The sequence below is a fragment of the Rhipicephalus microplus genome, chromosome X (assembly GCF_043290135.1).
Source record: "Rhipicephalus microplus isolate Deutch F79 chromosome X, USDA_Rmic, whole genome shotgun sequence".
Lineage (NCBI taxonomy): Eukaryota > Metazoa > Arthropoda > Arachnida > Ixodida > Ixodidae > Rhipicephalus > Rhipicephalus microplus.
Genome location: NC_134710.1, coordinates 286,500,806 through 286,512,277, shown reverse-complemented (window position 1 = coordinate 286,512,277; position 11,472 = coordinate 286,500,806). Strand labels below are relative to the sequence as shown.

At 45.3% G+C, this 11,472-nt stretch overlaps 1 long non-coding RNA gene across 1 annotated transcript; it reads left to right on the top strand.

Moving 5' to 3' along the window:
* Positions 1 to 4,709: 4,709 nt before the first annotated feature.
* LOC142776152 (uncharacterized) lies at positions 4,710 to 11,111 on the top strand. Its single transcript, XR_012887350.1, has 2 exons — positions 4,710 to 5,147; positions 11,012 to 11,111. It is a non-coding gene; the product is annotated as an uncharacterized LOC142776152 (long non-coding RNA).
* Positions 11,112 to 11,472: the final 361 nt, after the last annotated feature.

The following is an 11,472-nucleotide window of genomic DNA, read 5'->3' as shown; positions in this document are numbered from 1 at the left end:
GTTGTTTATTGCTATCAAAAGTCACAGAGCAACTTCACTTCACTTTTTATTTCCTTAAGGCCCCCCCCCCCCCCCCTCCAGGAGTGTTGCGACTCCGGGTCTCGCGGGTCTCAGTTTGGTAGCAGGCCCCCCTCCTAGGACCCATCGTCGAACAAGTCAGTTGAGGCGCTCGTACAAACGACAACAATTTATTTACATAGTTAGTAACCGAGAATTAGAACGAGAAATCAAAACTGTACATGAGAGCTTTTGAACTGTAGAACTTCATAACTTCTAGAACTTGAGCTTGAAAATACACAAGAGTCTTCCGTTTATATAGAGCCACGTTGCCAACGCTGGGCCCACTGTCCGCGGCTTCAGTCAATACAGCGCTCCATGGTCTAGATGCTCCATCCACGAAGGAGAGGAAAGGCACCACACAACGCATGAGGTGAGGGCACAGTCTACACGATGCCCAAATATGGTCACAAATGCACTGCACCGACCTTTTCGCACACGTCACCAAGTTTCGCGCACGTCCGATGATATTGGCTTTGAAGACTCTTCCGGCAGCTGGGTGAGGTTCGAAAAACTGGCTGCCAGTACACGTGTCAAACTTGCCTGACTGTTTGGGTAGGACAATGTAGTGGTGGGCCAGCATATCTTCAAAATATGCGACCCCATTCAGCCGATCCTACGGAGAAAGGGGAAAAGGAATAGTCAACTAATCCCTTGTCCCTGAGGCGGGCTCCCGCAAGGCAGCAGAACATAGAGCATTATCTTTTCTTCACCCCCACATTCCATCCTGGTTGTTTGCTAGAAGCTGTGGTGTAGGAGCGCATATCATGGGGCTCCGCTCGTCCTCGCAAGATGTAGCCACAACCAATTTGACTTTAGCTTCCAGCCTGAACTGCAAATACCATGCTGTTTCCGAGATTTCCAGATTCTCGGTGACCTCGAAAATGGCCCAGCTGCCTCCGTGCCTGCTTCGAAAGCCTTGCTCGCAGCAAACACAATGGCCTTTCTTGGCGCGTGTGCCTTCCTTGCGCAGACCGGTCCTGGCCCCTTTTCACGTTTTGCTGACAGGAAACCAACCCCTCTTGACAGCACACCCTCGCTTGAAATGCGTAGAAATATTTTCGACCCGTTCACAAAGGCCGAAAAAATTCAATAATTATGACAGTCGTAACAGGGGGTATTACTAAGGGGTGGCGTTACGATTGGGCGGCAGATATACATAATGATAAGACAATTACACATACAAAAAATTATACGTACACAGTATATATTACATATTGTAATGTCTACGAAATTCGCGAGAAAGTCTGCCTAAAAAAACGCTTGCGAAATCATGTTGCCAACATGCAGCATGACTTACTAATAAATTAATTATTGCGTATCGCAAGCATGCTTGCGAAAAGCAATAGCGGAGGTGGATGTCGACAGCACCATCGCAGTCCGTGTTCTCGGCAAGCCCATCCAGCTCGCATTCAACAGCCTGATGAGCGAGCTCTACGAAGTGCTCAGGAAGCTCCCACAGATCTTCTACACAGATGGGGAGGCTGTTTCCCTCATCAACGAAGCAGCACTCAGCCTTCCCTGTCTCGGCGTTCCTGAGCGGCTCCACTCGCAGCCATCGACCGTTGTAACAGGTGGCGTACAGCTTGGCCACCTCAGAAGAATCGGCGACTTTCGTGAAAGATGGCCCACTCGTGAAGAATGCTCCCATCTCTTGAAGTAGTTTGGTGTACGCCTCTTCGTACTCGATAAAGCTGAAGTACAGCTTGGTGTGCTTGCCACGCATCAGATGAACACATCCACATACTCAGAGATGATACGTGGTTCTCCCGTGGAGCTGGTGGGTGAGCCGGTCGAGATATCGGACCTGTGGCCGTTCTTCAAGGGTTCCTGACCGGGTGCAGCCTTCGTTCTTGTGGATTCATTCTTAGCGACACCAAGAGGGTAAACTATGCACAGGTTTTCCATTTCTAGTGCTCAGATCTGGGTGCACGTTAAAGAACCCCAGGTGGTCGAAATTTCCGGAGCCTTCCACTACGGCGTCTCTCATAATCATATGGTGGTTTTGGGACGTTAAACCCCACAAATCAATCAATCAATCAATCAATCAATCAATCAATCAATCATTTTCCATTTCTATGTGAACGGCATTGGACCTCACTAGGTTCTCAAACCAGTTCCCTGAAAGCTGTTCTGAGTAGATCTTGTACTGAGGCTCAAAACCTTCCTTGAGTATTCCCTGGGGTTTATCAAGCACAATGCTAGTCAAACGGCGCACCAAGACTGATACTTCTTCGGGTTCGAGGCAGGAGTTGCAGGAGTCGCCACTTGTTGGTGAAGCCCAAGCTCCGAGACTGCCCGCGCTGCGGCCACCTCCTTGGCTTCGTCCCGATCCGTAGGGTATGATGGGAAGTTGCGTTGCTCAAGTCGCAGGGTAGCCAGCCAGGTAGGGGAGTGGTTATTGCGCTTGATCCGGCTCTTCAAGGTGCTATAGCAATAGGGAGTCCCTCGCAGCGTGCGAGAACGAAACGACGACACGTGTCTTTCGTGTCCTTCTTGTCTCTGTGTCGTCGTTTCGTTCTCGCACTATAACTATCGTCCTCCTTAGAGTCCCCCATTTCGCTAAGGTGGATGAATCAAGCGTTAAGGTGACGAACGCAGGAGAAAATCTCAGCGCGTTCTTAGGGGGTAGCGGACGAGAGGAGACGCTCGCACACACCGGGCTCGAAAAGAACGATTTGAACACTGACGTCGTGCAATAGCGCGCGCTCTCGTGCTCGCGTTGCCTGATTACGTCTACTGAAATTAAGATGATGATAATAGGGGAGACCCACGCCGAGGGAGGCGCTGCGGAGCGTGGCGCTGTCAGTCAATGCGGGGAGAAAACTGGTTACTCGAGTCTTCGCCCCTCCGCTGTCCCATTCAACCTGCCTTGAAAACGCGTTTCTTTGCTCGTGCGCTGCACGCGTTCTGCACGTGTTTTTGAGAGTTTCGCGTCGCGTGCGGTGCGCTCTGTCCGCATTTATTAGGATGCCGCAATTGAGGATTTTTTTTTTCGTGGCAGCAATTTAGGAAAAGGGCAGCGAAGCAAGTTGTAGCAGACGACGCATACCCCGTCAGAGCGAAGTGCGTTTCGCAAGTGAAAGACGACGCTGTTTACGACGTTAGAGGTGGATAAAACTTTCTGTACGTTCATTATTATATACTTGTTTTATTTGGTTTACTCTGTGTACTATGCACTATGTTTGTTCCTGGATGGATGGGCAAGGCCGCTTCTCGTGCTTTAGGTTAAGCGGTGCTTTAGGTTAAGCGCATCGCTATAAAGGGATTTTATCTTGGTCACGTATCAAAAATGCACCATGTTGTTCGGGCTGCCCCTGCACACTCAGTAACAACTAGTTCACTGTATCTGCCAACGGACGTGCAACAACGGCTAATGCATTTTTTTTTTCTTTTTTTCATAGTTGTCCAAGCTTTTGGCAACCACACAATTCCGTCAGCGCGACGTAGATTTAAAAATATATAACAACACATTACCAATACCACATGTGCACACAGCTTCAACTACTACGTCCCCAACAATATCGAATGATAGTAGCAGCATAAAATATTTATTCACTATTTTTTAACAGTGCTCTAAAGACGGGCGTTGAAAATCTATACTTTTAAGATGGGGACATGCATCTCCCAGTAACTCGATAGATTATAGAAACGGTGACGCTAGAATTAACACACGTAATTTTGAATGTATTGTGCGGTGCTAATGTTTATGAAAAAAAAATTGTTTACATACTTATTTCGGCGCACTGCTTTATACCATTTCTGTCGTCTGCTTGTTTCGTACCATCAGTTTGGGAATCGGTAGATTTTCACTGGTGGAGTCGACCTCTTCGTGTTTGCATGGTTATTGTGACAGTTGACGACGCAGCGATGTCACCCCCTTTTCTGTTGGGGAGACATCGCGGAACAAGGGACGTTTCACGTGCAGCGCGTGCTTCGCAAATGCGTGGAAGCCAAAGGGAGCGGAAGGGTCGGAAGGCTCTACTGTTGTGCGCTTTTTCTGGCAGAAGAAAGGCAAGCGCTGGCGTCGCCGGGGCAAACTTGAGCGGGTCTCCCCTATACCACAGAACACCTAAATTAGGCTGTAGAACGCAAGGGCGATTCCCATTACCGCGGTTCCACTGCATGCGCCACAAAACGACAGAAATCGTACATGATTAGACCAGAGAACAGCTGCCCTCGACCAACACCTCCTCCATTTCTCTCTTGGCGGAAAGGTTCGCCGGCAGCCATTTCCTCCGCTTCCCCTGAGTTGCTGGTAAAGTGGCGCTTGCCCGGTATCTTACACTGTGCGCGAAACCCTCGTCAGATACCTTTCTTCTCTGTAGTGCAGGAATGCACGCCATTCATTCTTTTCTGCACACGAACAAAGCCACAGCTGCAAAAGCATTGCCTCTGAGATCTGCGCTTATTGGCCTTGTGTTGCAGAGACTCAGAGATGACCATCGCTTTTAACATGAGTTGGAAAACCTTTTTTGTTTTGCAAAACAAAATACATACAACTGCATAATTACAAATAGTGCAAACTAAAAATTAGGAAAGCTTCGTTTGGCTTGAAAAGTTATGAATACACTTGATTGTTATTGTAAAATATCTGTATAGTGATACGTTAGGTCTGCCACCTGCACACTTATTTTCGTTAGGCCTGTAAATCAGCAGTTGCAACAGGCCTCGATGTAGTGCAGGCTCACCACCAGGTTCACGCAAGAACATGTGCTGAAAGTCCGCGGTTACATAATTGCGTGTTGATAGATATTGCGTTCATTGTATACTTATCCTCCTTTGGAATTCGTCTACGGGATAGTTTCCGCGTGTCGGGAAGTTCTGCTGCTTTGATCGAGTGGCGGACGATGACTCACCGTACGTGTCCGCTCCAAAAATCCATATCGGACGCGCGCCTTGTGCTCGCTGTGAAAAGTGATTTCTTCCTCCATTTATCGATTATTCGTGTATTTCGCGTGATTCAATGTCGAGTGTACTTCCGAGGACAATGCACGACCCCTGCTGTGACAACAAGTGACTGATGTTATGCGAGAGCGTGAGCTTTCTGACGGGGTACTGAAGAGTGTTCAGCCAATGTCAAAACTTCGGTAAGTTGAAGAAAGTCGGTGAACTACGTAACTGAGTTACTTCATTGTGTGACAAATAGTATGCAGTAGGCGGTGGCCCGGGTAGCTTGTTGGCACAGCGAGTATGACGAACCAGAGTCCTGATAGGCACGTATGTTTTAAGGTGGCTTATTTTATATTTCTGTAAGAAACAGTCGCCGTGTGCGTTGATTGCATGTTTGAAAATTCGCGTTGCGCCACGCGATCTATCCTTCAATCATGCAAGCCTCTTGTCGTGCTGTTATTCCTTGGCTGTTTACTGCACGAGATTATCCTTTGATCATTTGTCGCCCAGTAAAAGTGTCTGCTTTTAAACATACGGGTATCGCGAGAGCAGTTCACGTTCGCCCAACTCGATAGTTTGTGCGTTTTCACGCGCACAACAATCACACAACTGACACGTAGACAGAAAAACGCACAGCCCTGTGAAGCACACACGAAAGATGTTTTCGTGGCTGTGCTTCGAATCCTTGTGCCAGAAATCCATGTAATTTCTCTGTGGTTAGAATTTCACCGTAGCTGCCTAATAAATATTTTAAGATAGCTAACTTGAAGTATACGTATTTCAGTAATCTGCACTATGTCCTGAAACTAAGAGTACACTCCTACTGCTGCTTTGAAGATATGTTGATAGCGATTGTTAGTAGATGAATATAGGAATTCAATTTAGTTGAGCTAATACATGACACCCTTTGTTGCAATATCTGTGTGAACATTTGTTAGCTATATAAATCCTTGTTTTCTACTTGAAGCGTACCAGGTGCTCCATCACAAATAACTTACACTGTGCTCATGTAATATAATTGTTGCTTGATTGTGTGGTGCTTCAAGTTGTATTTTCGTGCTTTCTTTTTTACATCAGTGTTGTACTGATATCGCTTACTTGCTTGTGTGACGAGGATGTATAACCTATGTGTAGCATTCAGGGATTTAGTATTTATTTTGTCATGTGAGGCAGTAAATTAGAAGCAAAAATATCCAGATGTCGACAGAAATTTTCGGAATATTAATATTTGTGCAAAGGGCTTATGTAATAAAAGAAATGCTACAAATAGCTTGTGTGAACAAAAGTCAAACTACAATGGGAATTTGCTTCAGAGTACCAACAGTTTGTTTCCTGAATAGCTTACATTTATGATGTAATACAGTATGTATAGCTCGCTCTTACACACGTCATGTGTGCATGGACGATGCACTCTTTGCAAATATTGTTTTCATCAGTTAGATCACCCATACACATGTGCATGCTCTGCAAACTGTTTGTGAATGCGAAACATTCAGTGGCACTCTGTCAGTTGTCAGCAAGAAGGGGCTAGTCCAATATTGCCTGTTTTGATTGTGCCATGATCCCTTTATTCAAAGATTTACCTTTTAATGTGTCAGTATACACGTTGCTAAGAGATGTTTGGTACTCACTATTCGTGTTTGATATAACGTTTGTTGTGTGTGAAAGTAATCTTTTGTTGTATCTTTTATGTATTTATCGGCGATGACAGCATTTCATGGTCCCGACACAGAGGACAGGTTGCAGTACACGATTGGAACGGTCTTCCTGCAAACCCTAACGAGCCCTAATAAGTGGGGGGCATTGCTTTTTGTTACCACAGAGTGATAGTTTGGATACATAGCACCTATTGAGGTATAGCATACAATGTCTTTTAGCTTAGGTGTGGGAAGCGTATGACCTGCACTTTAATGCAGTATTCCTTGGACATGGAACATGCATCGTTTGGTTTGTAATCCTATCATGGAATGTTGCCGGAGCCAACGTTGTGACTCTTGGAGGTGTCTTGATAATGGGAACAACGGGGTCTTGTCACTGCTTTCTTGGCCAAGGCAAAAATTCTTGTTAAAGAGTTGCACAAGGGAAAACATTCAGTATTGTTTGTTAAAAATAGGTAATATTTAGCTCAATATAACACAAGGATTAGACCAGTGCACTTTAAACAAAATGAGTTATTGCAACGGAAGCACAAAAATTTACGGTATGATGCTCACCCTGTTATTTTTAGTGTTTCGGTTGCAATAAACCATTTTATATAAAGTTAGGGCACGTGTTGCATCCTCTCTCATGGTCTTTGTGTTACATTGTGCTAAATATCACATCAGTTAGAAAGTTGGCTGCAGGGACATTTCCTCGTATAGGCTTTGTTGGTCTTTTCTTCAAATTTCCTCCATCAACCTCTCTTTTGTTTGGAACTGCCATGAAACTGTGTGCAGTGAAATCTTACTTATAATCATGTTTCGCTTATTGTCGTGATGATTGCTTTTACCTTAAAGGGGTGGTGCCACCAAATTTGTGGCATGCGCGTTTTCTTTGCTGTAAGTGTTTCCTTCGGCTCCAGGAAGCATGATACACGCACCAAGATTCGTGTATTTTCGCTAAATAATTTAATAGTGCTCTACTTATGAAGACCATTTTCAGTTTCGGTTTCACGGCGCCGAGTTGGCCAGTGACGTCAATGCATGGGTGGCTTTGTCACGTGACCACACAAGGCTGTGACGTACATCGTGCTGAGTTTCGTCTGCTCTCACAACCGTGCCACACAAGCACCCGCAAAAGAAACGCACTGACAGTCGTCGAGGCCTTCTGCAGTAGCATCCAGGCACTGGCAAAGCCAAAGGCAGCCAGAAGGAAACAAAGCGTTTATCTTTACAACGTATGTACAGTAGGCTGAAGGAGGAGAAGACAGCCCCGCTGTTGGACGCGCGCAGCGCCTCTGACCGAAGCCTTCGTTGTCCGCAAAGGACGCGTAGAGTGTCTGTTCGAAAGCACCCAATGTCCTCGAGGAACGCGCACTGTCTATAGGCAAGGGATGCTAGCACACTCGTAACAGCAGCCTCGTTTCGGAGATGAAGGAGGTCACTCGCAAGATAATCGTTATGCCCGAAAGTTTGATCTTCTGAATTAGGGACAGCTTTTCTTGGGAGGCAACTCATACTCATGTTTCATTACATTGTTTGGAATATGTTCCCGCCACAATCTATTAAAGTACCATGAATGTGTGCTTGTAACACAGCTCACAAGACATGGAGGCCTATATTACAGAGAAGTGTAATCTGTGTGATAGTGCCTTGAATAGCCTTGTTGGGCTGCAAAATTAAATTGTTGAATAAATTCATGCTCTTACGTAAGTACAGTACTCACGGATTGAAACAGGACACTCTGAGCGTACATGTACGTACACTCTGAGCGTACACTCTGAGCGTACATGGCCGACGGTACATGTGCCGCTGGTCGTGAGTGCGCGTAGAACCAGTGTGTTGCGTTTTGGGTTAGGGCGATAGGGAGAACACCTATGGAGCAGGTCTACTCCTTCAGATTGCCAGATTGTCGGCCTGTAGTTCACCACGTGTACACTGTCAGGGCAGCACTGCAAGGCTCACGCACATTCGCATGTCGACCAAACTGGCTCGCCGCTGTGCACCACTTTTATTGCCACGCCAGCAGATGACCCTCTAGTTCGGCGTGCTTAGGCAATGCAGTACGCATGCTGTGCAAGTAAGACGCAGGATTCAGTTAGTAGATTGCACTTTGTGTGCATTTGTAGACATGATAAACATCTGCACAAAAGCATGGAAAGTTTACTTCACGGTTTCTGTCTCGACAAAAAAGAAAATGTGTGGCATGCTTTCCTTCATGCAACATGGAAATAATATGGGTTAGTGTTGTTAGGGCACACTGTGGCTTATTGTTGAATAAAAATGCGAGAAGCGCACTCGTTCTTCCGTGGCCAACAGCTCTACAAATGCTTTTCACGCAGAAAAGCCGCACTATTCACTGCTCGTGTCGAGACTACAAAGTACCAAGTCGTTGTTTTAATGCTGGACCGAAACAGACCCGTGGATGGTGCTTTTCTTTTTCGTCAGGACAAGAAGCTTGAAAAACTTTTTATGCTTTTGTGCAGCTATTTATCATGTCAACGAGTGCATTTCAGGCGGGACATCTTAGTGGTATTCAATTTCTTACTTGCGAAGCCTACGTGCCCCATCGTCAAAGGGCGCCGATCGAGAGCGTCGTCAGTTTGCGTCACAATATAAATGGTTCGCGCCGTCCCCATCGATTCCGGCTGCATGCATACAAAAGTGCGCTAGCCTTGCAGCGCCATGCTGGCAGTGTGCACTTTGTGAACTAAATATTTGCAGACTTTTTAGCGACTGGAAGGAGCAAGCCTGCTCCGTAGCTTTTTCACCCTCACTCTACAATGGTGCAATGCCCTGGTTCCACGAGCACTCTTGAGTGGCGGCACATGCATTGGCAGCCACGCGCTACGAATGTCCTGTTTCGATCCGTGAGTACTGTACATATATGTTGACCATACTGGGTATGTTGGTGCCTACTTGAGAGAAAACGGGAGTGCAAGGAAATACGTGGACTGCTGCATCCGTTATTCTTTCTTTGTCAGCGTCTAAGCTCATGATTCTGTTCACTCTTGAGCGTACATTTTATTTCCTCGCTGAGCGCGTACATACACTTTGTATTGTATTATCTCTGTGACGCGTGGGTTCAGGCGATATTTTTGGCATCCGCATGATCTAAAATGGTCACGAGTTCAACACTGCGATGTGCTCTTTCCTTAAATAGTTGATTAGTGCAAGTGTTTGGTCGGGTTGGTAATTCATCGCCTAGAAACTTTTCTAAGGTACAGCAAAATATGAACAGAGAAAAGGGAGACGACACAAAGTAGTGCTAGTTCGTGTTGCCGCCCTTTTGATTGTGCATGTTTTTCCTGCTGTTGAAATATTTCTTTAGAAAGAGTTCATATCCTTGTCCTATCAAGACGTTCAGCAAGTGTCAACACACCCCAGTGTGGATTCTTGTTTTTGTTAATGACCAGCGATCAATTTCATAATTTGCAATACTGGCTTGTGAACATGGGCAACTGTGCACTCTAAAGCATGGAGCTAGGTAAAGATATTTCCTTTTTTGTAAAACTTTCGTCACCTCTTCAAGGTACCTAAATATAGTATATTTAGCCATTGAATAATATGCAAAAGTAATCAGGGGTACAAATATGTTTCGCTTGCGTCCTCCAATCTGTTGCGTGTAGAAAGTTGTGTAGAAACGACCTGTAACATGTTACAACGTGCATATCTGTGTAATGTACTGTAGGTTACAAAAAACACAATTTTTAACTGTTTTCACTAGAGTTGTGTTGCTGTGTCACCTAGACATAGCTCTACATTTCATGTGCCTGTTTGTTGCTCATTTTCACCTTGCACATTGGCGTGTGCATAGGAGTGGGGAGCAGCCCCCCTCTTACCCAACTTGTTACCTAGGATGGGGGCTACAAAATTGGAAGCTTACTTAAGTATGTAAGGGGGGGTGCCATGGTGAGCCTCTCCGCCACCCGAGTGTAGGGAAACCCTTCGCATGCCTATGACTTTGCACCTCTGAGCATGAGCCCTCAACAGTTCTCTGTTAAAGAAGAGGAGTTTTATTGTGGACGTTTTGTGCAAAACAAATTTGTGGAATAGACCCCCTGTTGCAAGCCGTAGTCATACCTTGGGTGCCATTGGAATCGGGAAAGGAGGTTATTCTGCAATATTGCCTTAGAGAAGCTGACTGAGCTGATTCCTTTGTTCGTGAAAGATGGCATCTCTCCAATTGGTGATGAATCGGCAGACCTCTGAACTGATGTATAGTGGTTAGTTTTTTTTTCAATGCAGCATGAAGTCTTGGCTATGTGGTTCGACATTGAATCCAGATGCATCATTTAATATAACTGATTAAAATATATCAATATTTAGAAAAGGCATAACTCATCCATTGCAATGTCTTTTCATGTGCTGCGCTAAAATGTACGCTTCAGTGCCTTCTAATGTTTTCATGTTCTCTCTTGCAGGTTTTACATACAGCAGTGGTGCCACCACGACGGTGCTACAAGAGACCCTATCATCAGTGCAAAGTCCAAAATTGAATACAAATGCAGTTATTCATGGAAATGTCTCATTTGGTGTTTCCTTGTTTGTTTGTAATTATAAACCGTCACTTCCGCAAGAATTGTAAACAAGGACGAACTAGCTCTATTTATTGTCCTATCGGAACTGAATTGCTTGATAATGTAATGCTTTTCGAAATGCAGGCATTATATACTTGCAGCATTATTTATCGGCCTCGAAACATTTTGAAATGTAAAAAACAATGATCTGTTCGTTGGTGGAAATGGTCTGATGGTATTTCCTTTTCAATCCTGTAATGTGTGCACACTTTGATATTAATGATGAAGCGATTGATTGCTCTGCTTTTCAGCAAACGTTCTGTTGATGGCATAGGGCCTTAGTCTACAATGCGACGTTTGATGTC